The following is a 12556-nucleotide window of genomic DNA, read 5'->3' on the forward strand; positions in this document are numbered from 1 at the left end:
CAGGGTAGCCCCGTGGTAAGCACCCACCTTCATACATTAGAAGGAACAGAACTTAGGATCTTCAGCACCAAAGCATAGGCCACCTATAGCACTGAACTAAGTATCAGGTTGCATGGTTGCTGAGAACAGCCACTACAGAAAGTCATGATCACCCACACGAGGCCAATATATTATACAAAGCATTATTGCTCAGACTTAGTCTTTGAGCAAAAGTCAAATTTGGTCTATCTGTGTTACAGAACCTGTTTCTCTACTAAAACTGCATGAAATTTCCTGCCTCCTACTGAACACTTGATTTAATTTTGGATTGTCCCCATAGATTAAAAATTTGTTATGAAGTATCTTAGACACTTTAAAAGGAAAGACAGGTTTGGGTTTTAATTCTCTTTTCTCCTAGTTTGTGTGTCTCATTCCTATTTAGATTCTCCTTTCTGCATGCAGGTAGTGGCAGAACCAGATTTGTCACTGACATTCATAACAAAAGCCAGTCCTCTGTAGAAAGCTCCAGATGTCATTACTCCAACAGTGATACCAGTATAGTAACTGCTAAATATAAAATTACTTCCCACATCTTTTTGTAGACAGCCACTCTTTTTCATTTATTTTAATATAGCAACATGAGAGAGAGAAAGAGAGAGAGATGTAGGAATACTTGTCCCATGTATATCACCCCAAGTACTGAAACTAGGAGAAAAGAAACTAAGAGGCAGGACAAAATGTCTGTCCTTTATTTTCATGTGTGACAATCCAAAGTAGATGTAAGATCCCAGTATCACAGATCTGGCCATGTGCTCCTTTGCTGGCTACCCACTGGACTGTTATGAAGGGAAACTTTCTGTGTCTCTGCATCTCTTGTGTGTTTTACGCCTCTGGAGCCTGAATGCTCCAATTCTCAGTTCCCTAGGCTACTGTTGAAACCCTAACCTTTTTTCTGGCACCCTCTTCTGAGAGCAGGAACCCGCTGTCAAGCTGCTTAGCCCCTGAGTGCTGTGCTGACCCTTCAGACTCCCCCGTGTTTAAACACACCCTCTCCTAGAACTTCCTCCTAAAGGAGTGAAGTTTCTGATTACAGTTTAGTTTTCTCTTGAGGAACTGTAGTTCCTGTTTGAGTGATTGCACATGTGCATTCCACTGTAAGTTTGCAAGCACCCCAAGCACAGTCACCAGAAATGTTTTCCTCAGTGGTACCCATCAGGGCGGCTCAAGTGCCCTCTGATGCCATGCACCTATAGTGCCAATATAAATCACCCACCTGACCCCACACTTCCTCAGTTCCTTCTTACCGCTGTGGTGGATAGCAGTTCCAGTGACCTTGCTTTGGCAGGCTCTCTCAGTGGTCTTTTTCTTATATTTGTATAGTTAGTTGTAATTAGTTTTAGTGAAGTTCTGTAACTTGGTGATTTAGCAGTTTTTAGCAGTCCGTTCTCTGGTGCTGAGGCATGCCTCGGTCACCGGGCTTTGAGCCCTCACCTCCTGCAACAAGGCTATGCTCCTGACCTACCCGCACTCAAGCTGCAAGTGCCTAGGTGAAGTTCATGGTGGGGACCATTGCCAAATCTGCAGAGACTTTAAACCTTGCACAAAGAAGGATCGGGAGGCCAGGCTGAAGTTTTTGCTCATGGAACCGCACTGAGACCTCCATCTGAGCCAGGTTGGCGAGTCTCAGCACTGAGTGACTCAGCGTTGGTAAGGAGTGCTTCTCCTGCCATACCCGAGTCCTGGCACCAATCACCAACGAAGATGGCCAGGCATGGGGACCCGAGTCGAGTTAGATCTAAACCAGGTCACTCCTCTGGCTCAGTACTGCAGAAGTCGGCACCGTTGACTCTGGCACTTACACAGGCACCTTCGAGTCCGGTACCAGATGAGTGTCTACATCTGCAACACAGAGCACTACCAATACTGTGCTGGAGTCATTTGCTGCTGCCCAGGCTCAGGGTTACCATCGAGTGCATGGCCAGGAGGTCACTGGGGACTTACGCCAGTCCAGTGGCCCTTTTGGAATCCGTGGGGGTTTCCCCCAGTTTCCAGGGCATATTCATTGTGTAGGGTGACCAGAAGTCCCAAATTTTATAGGGACAGTCCTGGTTTTTGGGTCTTTTTCTTATATAGGTGCCTATTACCTCTTCACCCTGCCCCCCATCCCAATTTTTCACACTTTCTATCTGGTCACCCTATCAGGGTGCAACCCCAAAAATCAGAGGACTCAAAGAAACTGGATTTGTTTGGTAGGAAAATTTATTCTACTAGGAGGGTTACAACTCAAAATTGCAGACCAACAGGCGCTGCGGGGCAGGTATGATTTTAACATGTTGGACTCCATGCAGAAGTTCGAAGACTTGGTCCCGCAAGAGGTTAGGTCCCTCACTGGTGGACAAGGGAAAATCAGTGGCAAGTGTCTCGTTGCAAACCGCTTTGGATGTGGCTGGCTCAGCAACCAGGTCCATGGTTTTGGCAGTGGACATAAGCAGGAGTTCATGACTACTGTCCTTGGGACTCCCACAGGAGGTCCAGCAAACGCTGCAGGATGTACTTGTTGAAGCTTCATGGATTAAAAGACTCCAGGGGAACCCTTAAGTCCCTTGAACTGTACACATCAGCGCCTTCAAGGAAGCACTGTAGGCCCCAACAGCCTGTCCAGTACTGTGCTTAAATTGCAGCAAGGGCAGTTTAGGTTGGACATTAGGAAAAGCTTCCTAACTGTCAGCATAGTTAAACACTGGAATAAATTACCTAGGGAGGTTGTGGAATCTCCACCATTGGAGATTTTTAAGAACAGGTTAGACAAACACCTATCAGGGATGGTCTAGATAATACTTAATCCTGCTTTGAGTGCATGGGACTGGACCAGAAGACTTCTTGAAGTCCCTTTCTGTTCTACACTTCTATGCCAGACCCTGTTTCTCCTTTGTTTACAAACTGCCTTTAGCCTTTCCCACTTGCTCAGCATGTGGTCCTGTATCACCATGGACCTTTGGGTGTTGAGCACAGTGGAAGTGGGATACACCCTCCAGTTTATTTCTGCCCCTCTTTCTCACCCTCCCTCCTTCCCCCTCTTCAGTGACCCTCCTCACAAAGAGCTTCTGGCCCCAGAGGTTCAATCTCTGCTTTGGGTGGGAGCTGTGGAAGGGGTTCTACCCCCATTATTTTCTAATCCAAAAAGCCAAGGGAGGTCTCAGACTGATTTTAGACCTGTGTCAGCTCAACAGTTATTCCCTTTCTGGATCCTAGGGATTGGTATGCCATCCTCCATTAAAGAGATGCCTATTCATATATCCATACACCAAGGACACACAAGGTTCCTCAGATTCATAGTGAACCATTTGTACTAACAGTTCATGGTCCTCCCATTCAGCCTGTCTGCAGCTCCATGAGTGTTCACAAAATGTATGGCAATAGTGGCAGTCTTCCTGAGGAAGTTTAGGGGTGCAGGTCTACCCTTATCTAGATGACTGACTAGACAAGAGCTGGTCCAGGGCTCAGGTAGTGTTCAAGTCCCTAAGCCTTCTGATAAATGTAGAGCAGTCTACCCTCACTCGGGCACAAAGGATAGAGTTCACTGGAGCAGTGTTCAACTCTACTCAGGTCAAGGCCTACCTCCCAGAAGGATGTTAACACACCTCAGAGGTCATCCAATCACAATAGCCCAAAATTGTATGAGACTGTTAGGTCACATGTACTTATGTGGTACAACATGCAAGGCCCCTCAAGTTTCTCCAGACATGGCTGGCCTCAGTGTACTCACCAAACCACCACCATCTGGACACTCTACTCACAGAACCTCCTGGGGTCCTCGTCTCCCTCAATTGTGGTGCTATAAGGAGGGCTTTGGGATGTATGGCCACTGGGAGGCATTCATGGACAGAGGACAGTTCTCTCGGGATGGACTTCATCTGAGTAGGGAAAGAAATAGACTTCTAGGATGGAGGCTGGCACAACTGATTAAGAGAGCTTTAAACTAGGAATTTGGGGAAGATGGTTGGAAGTTGTCCAGGTAATCTCCACGCCGGATTTTAGCATTGAGAGGGAAGAAAATGAAGTAAGAAGGGATACAGCCATGGGTAGGAGCATGTATATAAGGAGGAAGGGCAGTGTGGGTACCAGTCTAACAGGTGATACTGGCTGTAGAATGACCGTGCCTAATATGGTACAAAATGTGAGTGAGGCCAAATAGCAAAAATTAAGATGTTTGTTCACCGATGCGAGGAGCCGAGGTAACAAAATGGAGGAACTAGAGCTACTGGTGCAGGAAGTGAAACCAGATGATATAGGGAGAACGGAAACCTGGTGGAACAGTCGTCATCACTGGGCTACAGGTATTGAGGGGTCTGTGCTGTTTAGGAAAGACCAAAATAAAGGTAAAGGCGGTGGAGTAGCACTGTATATCAATGATGAGGTAGAATGTAAAGAAATAAGAAGCGATGGAATGGATAAGACAGAGTCCGTCTGGGCAAAAATTACATTGGGGAAGAAAACTATTAGAGCCTCCCCTGGGACAGTGCTTGGGGTGTGCTATAGACCGCCGGGATCTAATTTGGATATGGATAGAGCCCTTTTTAATGTTTTTAATAAAGTAAATACTAATGGAAACTGTGTGATCATGGGAGACTTTAACTTCCCAGATATAGACTGGAGGACGAGTGCTAGTAGTAATAATAGGGCTCAGATTTTCCTAGATGCGATAGCTGATGGATTCCTTCACCAAGTAGTTGCTGAACCGACTAGAGGGGATGCCATTTTAGATTTGGTTTTGGTGAGTAGTGAGGACCTCATAGAAGAAATGGTTGTAGGGGATAATAATCTTGGTTCAAGTGATCATGAGCTAATTCAGTTCAAACTGAACAGAAGGATTAACAAAAAAATCTGCAACTAGGGTTTTTTATTTCAAAAGGTCTGACTTTAAAAAATTAAGGAAATTAGTTAGGGAAGTGGATTGTACTGAAGAATTTATGGATCTAAAGGTAGAGGAGGCCTGGGATTATTTTAAATCAAAGCTGCAGAAGCTATCGGAAGCCTGCATCCCAAGAAAGGGGAAAAAATTCATAGGCAGGAGTTGTAGACCAAGCTGGATGAGCAAGCATCTCAGAGAGGTGATTAAGAAAAAGCAGAAAGCATACAGGGAGTGGAAGATGGGAGGGATCAGCAAGGAAAGCTACCTTATTGAGGTCAGAACATGTAGGGATAAAGTGAGACAGGCTAAAAGTAAAGTAGAGTTGGACCTTGCAAAGGAAATTAAAACCAATAGTAAAAGGTTCTATAGCCATATAAAGAAAAAGAAAAAGAAAGAAGAAGTGGGACCGCTAAACACTGAGGATGGAGCAGAGGTCAAGGATAATCTAGGCGGGGCCCAATACCTAAACAAATACTTCGCCTCAGTCTTTAATAAAGCTAAAGAGGATCTTAGGGATAATGGTAGCATGACAAATAGGAATGAGGATATGGAGGTAGATATTACCATATCTGAAGTAGAAGCGAAACTCAGACAGCTTAATGGGACTAAATCGGGGGGCCCAGATAATCTTTATCCAAGAATATTAAAGGAACTGGCGCTTGAAATTGCAAGACCATTAGCAAGAATTTTTAATGAATCTGTAAACTCAGGGGTTGTACCGTATGATTGGAGAATTGCTAACATAGTTCCTATTTTTAAAAAAGGGGAAAAACGTGATCCGGATAACTATAGGCCTGTTAGTTTGACACCTGTAGTATTCAAGGTCTTGGAAAAAATTTTGAAGGAGAAGGTAGTTAAGGACATTGAAGTCAATGGTAAATGGGACAAAATACAACATGGTTTTACAAAAGGTAGATCGTGCCAAACCAACCTGATCTCCTTCTTTGAGAAAGTAACAGATTTTTTAGACAAAGGAAACGCAGTGGATCTAATTTACCTAAATTTCAGTAAGGCATTTGGTACTGTGCCACATGGGGAATTAGTAGTTAAATTTGGAAAAGATGGGGATCAATATGAAAATGGAAAGGTGGATAAGGAATTGGTTAAAGGGAAGGCTACAACGGGTCCTACTGAAAGGTGAACTGTCAGGCTGGCAGGAGGTTACCAGTGGAGTTCCTCAAGGATCAGTTTTGGGACCAATATTATTTAATCTTTTTATTACTGATCTCAGCACAAAAAGTGGGAGTGTGCTAATAAAGTTTGTAGATGATACAAAGCTGGGAGGTATTGCCAATTTAGAGAAGGACAGGGATATCATATAGGAGGATCTGGATGACCTTGTAAACTGGAGTAATAGTAATAGGATGAAATTTAATAGTGAGAAGTGTAAGGTCATGCCTTTAGGGATTAATAACAAGAATTTTAGTTATAAGCTGGGGACGCATCAATTAGAAGTAACAGAGGAGGAGAAGGACCTTGGAGTATTGGTTGATCATAGGATGATTGAGCCGCCCATGTGATATGGCTGTGAAAAAAGCTAATGTGGTCTTGGGATGCATCAGGAGAGGTATTTCCAATAGGGATAAGGAGGTTTTAGTACCATTATACAAGGCACTGGTGAGACCTCACCTGGAATACTGTGTGCAGTTCTGGTCTCCCATGTTTAAGAAGGATGAATTCAAACTGGAACAGGTACAGAGAAGGGCTACTAGGATGATCCGAAGAATGGAAAACTTGTCTTATGAAAGGAGTCTCAAGGAGCTTGGCTTGTTTAACTTGTTTAACCTAACTAAAAGAAGGTTGAGGGGAGATATGATTGCTCTCTATAAATATATCAGAGGGATAAATACCAGAGAGGGAGAGGAATTATTTAAGCTCAGTACCAATGTGGACACAAGAACAAATGGATATAAACTGGCCACCAGGAAGTTTAGACTTGAAATTAGATGATGGTTTCTAACCATCAGAGGAGTGAAGTTTTGGAATAGCCTTCCAAGGGAAGCAGTGGGGGCAAAAGATCTATCTGGCTTTAAGATTAAACTCTATAAGTTTATGGAGGCGATGGTATGATGGGATAACATGGTTTTGGTAATTAAATATTCATTGTAAATAGGCCTAATGGCCTATGATAGGATGTTAGATGGGGTGGGATCTGAGTTACCCAGGAAAGAATTTTCTGTAATATCTGGCTGGTGAATCTTGCCCATATGCTCAGGGTTTAGCTGATCGTCATATTTGGGGTCGGGAAGGAATTTTCCTCCAGGGCAGATTGGAAGAGGCCCTGGAGGTTTTTCGCCTTCCTCTGTAGCATGGGGCACGGGTCACTTGCTGGAGGATTCTCTACTCCTTGAAGTCTTTAAACCACAATTTGAGGACTTCAATAGCTCAAACATAGGTGAGAGGTTTTTTGCAGGAGTGGGTGGGTGAAATTCTGTGGCCTGCGTTGTGCAGGAGGTCAGACTAGATGATCATAATGGTCCCTTCTGACCTTAGTATCTATGAATTGGTGGTTCGATCTGCTCGCTGTTTGTGTGAGCATTCTCTTTATACACCCTCAACCGGCTATGACCTTGGTCTCAATGTCAGCACTAGGGTGGAGAGCTCATCTAGGGCCCCTCAGAACTCATGACCTTTGGTCTCCGGAGGAACTTTCACTCCGCATCAATGTCAGGGAATTCACAGCAGTTCACCTGGCCTGTCAGACCTTCATGCCCCACATTATGGGCAGAAACTTGTTTGTTCTCATGAACAACACTGCAGCCATGTTTTATCTCACTGGGCATGGAGGAGCTTGCTCTTGCCTCTCTTGTCCAGGAACACAAAATGAGCTGGCAGATTGCCTCAGCAGGTCTTTCTCCAGTCACCAAGAGTGGTCCCTTCGCCTGGATGTGGTGAGGGACGTATTCCAGCAGTGGGGGATGCCCCACGTAGACCTGTTTGCAATCAAGTACAACAGAAAGGGTCCCCAGTTCTGCTCCCTACAAGGCCACACTCCAGATTCTATCATAGAAACCTTTCCGCTACTGTGGATGGGACATCTTTACTATCCTTTTCCCCCTATCCTGCTCATGCACAGAGTACCTCAAGCGGGACCAAGACCAGGTCATTCTGGTAGCCCTAGCATGGTCCTGCCAACATTAGTCTCCACTCTGCTGAGCCTCTCAGTGGCCACACCAATCCTGCTTCCATTACCCCAGGACCTGATCTCTCAGGACCACAGTCGCTGTTCCACTCAAACCTGAGCTTCCTTCACCTATCAGCCTGGAAGCTTCATGGCTAAATCCCAGCGAGCAGGCTTGCTCAGAGCAAGTTTCTCAGATTCTGTCAGGTAGTAGAAAGCCCTCCACCAGGACTACTTACCTTTCAAAGTGGGCGTTGCAACATGGAGTCTCGCCCATGGAGTCATCTTGATAAGAAAGACTTGAATATCTATTGTACCTGAAGCAGCAGGTCTAAGCTAATCTCCTCTTTCAAGGTTCACCTTGCAGCAGTATCAACTTTCCAAACCTGGGTGGGTAACCGAGCCGTTTTTTCAAATGACACATCTCTCTTTCCTAGCGCAGATTCCTGTTCACGATATTTGTAAAGCAGTGAACTGGTCATCAGTGCACACGTTCTCCTCCCATTACACAATCACTCAACAGGCCAGAGATTTATGCCAAATTTGGGCAAACTGTTCTGCAGTCAGTGTGTCCATGAACTCCGTTTCCTCCACCTAGCCAACTGTTTGGGAGTCACCTAGAGTGGAATGCACATGTGCAATCACACAAAGAAGAAAAACCAGTTAGTAACCTTCTGTAACTGTTGTTGTTTGAGATGTTTTGTGCGTGTCCATTCCATGACCTGCCCCTCTACATCAGAGTTTTCTGGAAAGAAGGAACTGAGGGGTCGATTGTCACTTTATACCGGCACTAAGGCGTGTGACACCCTTTGGGTACCACTGAGGGGAAAATTTCCAGCGACTGTGCTCAGGGCACATGCAGACCTAGAGTGCAAAGGACATATGCAGCACATGACGAGCTACAGTTATGGAAGGTTAACCACCATTTTATGTGTAAAACATCTGTGCTAAATGCTTCACAAGTCTAACATGTAATTACTCTTTTACTTAATCATATAAAGCAAAAGAGAGTCAGATCCTATAGATCATAACTAAGATCCTAAACACAATGCGCCTTGTTAGATCACCTGTCTCTTGGTTTCAGAGTAGCAGCCGCGTTAGTCTGTATCCTCAAAAAGAACAAGAGTACTTGCAGCACCTTAGAGACTAACAAATTTATTAGAGCATAAGCTTTCGTGGGCTACAGCCCACTTCATCGAATGCATACAGTGGAACATATAGTAAGAAGATTATATATATATGATACACAGAGAGAGAGAGAGAGAGAAGGTGGAAGTTGCCATACAAACTGTAAGAGGCTAATCAATTAAGATGAGCTATTATCAGCAGGAGAAAAAAACTTTTGTAATGATAATCAAGATGGCCCATTTAGACAGTTGACAAGAAGGTGTGACGATATTTAACATGGGGAAATAGATTCAATATGTGTAATGACCCAGCCACTCCCAGTCTCTATTCAAACCCAAGTTAATGGTATCTAGTTTGCATATTAATTCAAGCTCAGCAGTTTCTTGTTGGAGTCTGTTTTTGAAGCTTTTCTTTGCAAAATTGCCGCCCTTAAATCTTTTACTGAGTGGAAAGGGAGGTTGAAGTGTTCTCCTACTGGTTTTTGGATGTTATGATTCCTGATGTCAGATTTGTGTCCATTTATTCTTTTACATAGAGACTGTCCAGTTTGGCCAATGTACATGGCAGAGGGGCTTTGCTGGCACATGATGGCATATATCACATTGGTAGATGTGAAGGTGAACAAGCCTGATGGCGTGGCTAATGTGATTAGGTCCTATGATAGTGTCACTTGAATAAATATGTGGACAGAGTTGCATTGGGCTTTGTTGCAGGGATAGGTTCCTGGGTTAGTGTTTTTGTTGTGTGGTTGATGGAGAGTATTTGCTATACTGGTCAGTTTCCCAAGATCTGTGAGAGTGAGGGATCATTTTTCAGGATAGGTTGTAGATCTTTGATGATGCACTGGAGAGGTTTTAGTTGGGGACTGAAGGTGACAGCTAGTGGCGTTCTGTTATTTTCTTTGTTGGGCCTGTCCTGCAGTAGGTGACTTCTGGGTACTCTTCTGGCTCTGTCAGTCTGTTTTTTCACTTCAGCAGGTGGGTATTGTAGTTTTAAGAATGCTTGATAGAGATCTTGTAGGTGTTTGTCTCTGTCTCTTGGGAGTCCTTGGAGGCCATCTGTATCCAGGATGGCAGGCAGGGCAAGCTGTTACGTATAGGGTAGCTTTTCCCTCATGAAGTTTCCTTCCCCCAGCTTGTGACTTTGCTTTCTTCTGTCCAGTGCTCCCTCTTCCTGTCTGTCTCTCTCTGTTGCTGTTTGTTTTGTGGTTGGTAACTTTCCTTTCCCCCACAACTCTGCACCCTCAGAGGATGGGTAAAGCTGGTTTTCCCCTAGGATGCATCCATTTTTTAGCATAACTTTTGTGTGATCAAAGCATGATCATTAACATTAAGTATGCCCCATTGTGTCTTGCCTGGTGTGTACCCACTGCAGGTTCTGTCTGAAGTGGAGGATTCGCATATATCTGATCTGTATCGGTATTCATGATAACAGCAGTTTTCATAGTAACATTCCATAACTCCACAAATCAACCAGAATTCATAACTTGTACTAGACAGTTTCCCCAATCACCACCCCCATGGTGAGTATCACTGATCACTGAGTATCATTTCATTTAAACAGTAAATTTGGATAAGGCACTAAATTATTGATGTGGTACCAACCGTAGGGCCCAAAAGCCATCTCCATATAAAGACAGTGGGCATCTGTCTGATGAAAAGACACTGTGTTCTTGCAGATCTTATCATAGAATGTATGAGGTTTGTCCATTCAAAGGTAGCCACCAACTTTGACTGAGTGATCTCCAGCTTCTGGTGGAGGAGATAAGTTTCTTAAATGTATACCTTAATCACCTAGCTCTATAGAAGCTGCCTTCTTAACGTGGAGATTTTCTGAAGAGCTGTGTTCTCTTAAGATAAATACTCAGTGCTGTAGCCCACCAAGTTAGGCTACTGTGTTTTAGATTCAGAGAGGAGGAAGGCAGAATGATATTGTGATCTGTGAAAATAAGTGAGTGGGGATGCGGTCATTGAAAAATACAGTGTTTGTGGCTCACTGACAACTCACGATCCAGAATTCTGCTGGTCAACTTGATCATTGTGAAGAATACAAATAGAGAATATTATTCAGTCCTGAGGTTCAAGGGGAAGAGCTAGTCTTTGCAGAACCAAACTCAGTTTCCAAGTATAGAAAATGTAACTGCTTTATTTTTTCAATTCTATAACTTTTTACCTTTTGCTTAGAAAGGAACTAATTGGAGATGGTAGGAGAGACCCCTGATGCTAGAGTTAATAGTATCAGAGTTTTGATATAGGAGTTTCCACAAGTCACAAGAACCTAGGAATATTAGTCTCCTACTGTTTTCAGAGAATAAGACTTACAGGGAAATGATTGTACTCAAGGTGCCTAACCCATCTCACTGCCCATGCCGCTGCAGGTACGCTTCTATTTTTAGTGTGTTCAAACCTAGCACACGTACATCTACCTGAGCTGAAAATAACACCTCCAGCTTGAGTGTGTTCTTTACATCTATAGCACCCAAACCAGTGGAGAATTATTGGCCCTCATCAGTGAAGTAAGTAGTCAAAAATATGTATTTAGAGGACTGTTCCTGTTTTCCAGTATTCCACATCTGCTAGTTGTGTGTGTTTAACAATTCAAATAACTCCTACTGGCATCTGTGATATAGGGTAACAGTGAAACATTAAACACTTCTTGTCAGATAAGGTATCTTGAAACACAGCTCCAGTTGCTTTTTATATGGAAATAATTGTGTTGTCGTGCAGCTTCTGCTGCCCCCTTTCCCTTCTAGAATATTGAGAGAATTCGGGCAGGAGGCATAACTTCTCTCTCTACTCCAGAAGTCAAGGGTGAAAAAAGTTTTAAATAGACCAGCAGTTCTCAAACTGTTTTAATGGGGTCACCAGGGTTGGCATTAGCCTTGCTGGGGGCCAGGGCTGAAGCCGAGGCCCGAGCCCCACCGCCTGGAGCCAAAGCCAAAGCCCAAGGGTTTCAGCCCTGGGTGGCGGGACTAAGGTTACAGGGCCCATTCCTGGGGCTGAAGCCCTTGGAATTTGGCTTTCCCCCCACCTCCATCCCCTCCCTCACTCAGGGCGGTGGGGCTTAGGCTTTGGCTCCCCACTCCTAGGTTTGTGTAGTAATTCTGTAGATAGAAGGGGTGCAAGAAAGTTTGAGAACCCTTGAAATACACCAAAACTGGTCCATTGCTCATGATCCCCACTTCAGAGTGATGGCAGTAGCTCCAGCTATCCTTTGAGTTCTAGTCTTGGCATTAACTTTAATTCTCTCTTCTCTCACAGGGAATGTCTAAAAAGTGACTTAAGATGCAGGATAAGGATAGCAATAGTATTTTGTTTTTCCATCTGGTTCAACAAGCAGATGTGATTCTAGTTTCAGGCAGACTGCCCTTGTCCTGCTTTGACACACATTCAAGTAACTTCATTAGCTGCCAAGTT

The 12556-nt window shown here is 44.2% G+C and overlaps 1 protein-coding gene across 4 annotated transcripts in view; it reads left to right on the forward strand.

Moving 5' to 3' along the window:
- AMMECR1 (AMMECR nuclear protein 1) overlaps positions 1-12556 on the forward strand; it is a 184435-nt gene that overhangs the window by 135847 nt on the left and 36032 nt on the right. Inside the window, exon 8 of one of the 4 annotated variants that reach the window (XR_012160967.2) lies at positions 10515-10662. The exons of the other annotated variants lie outside the window; for them this stretch is intronic. The gene's annotated coding sequence lies outside the window, so the exon portion shown is untranslated. The remainder of the gene's footprint in view (positions 1-10514; positions 10663-12556) is intronic. 4 annotated transcript variants of the gene reach the window in all.

This window comes from Lepidochelys kempii, chromosome 9, assembly GCF_965140285.1.
Source record: "Lepidochelys kempii isolate rLepKem1 chromosome 9, rLepKem1.hap1, whole genome shotgun sequence".
Taxonomy (NCBI): Eukaryota; Metazoa; Chordata; order Testudines; family Cheloniidae; genus Lepidochelys; species Lepidochelys kempii.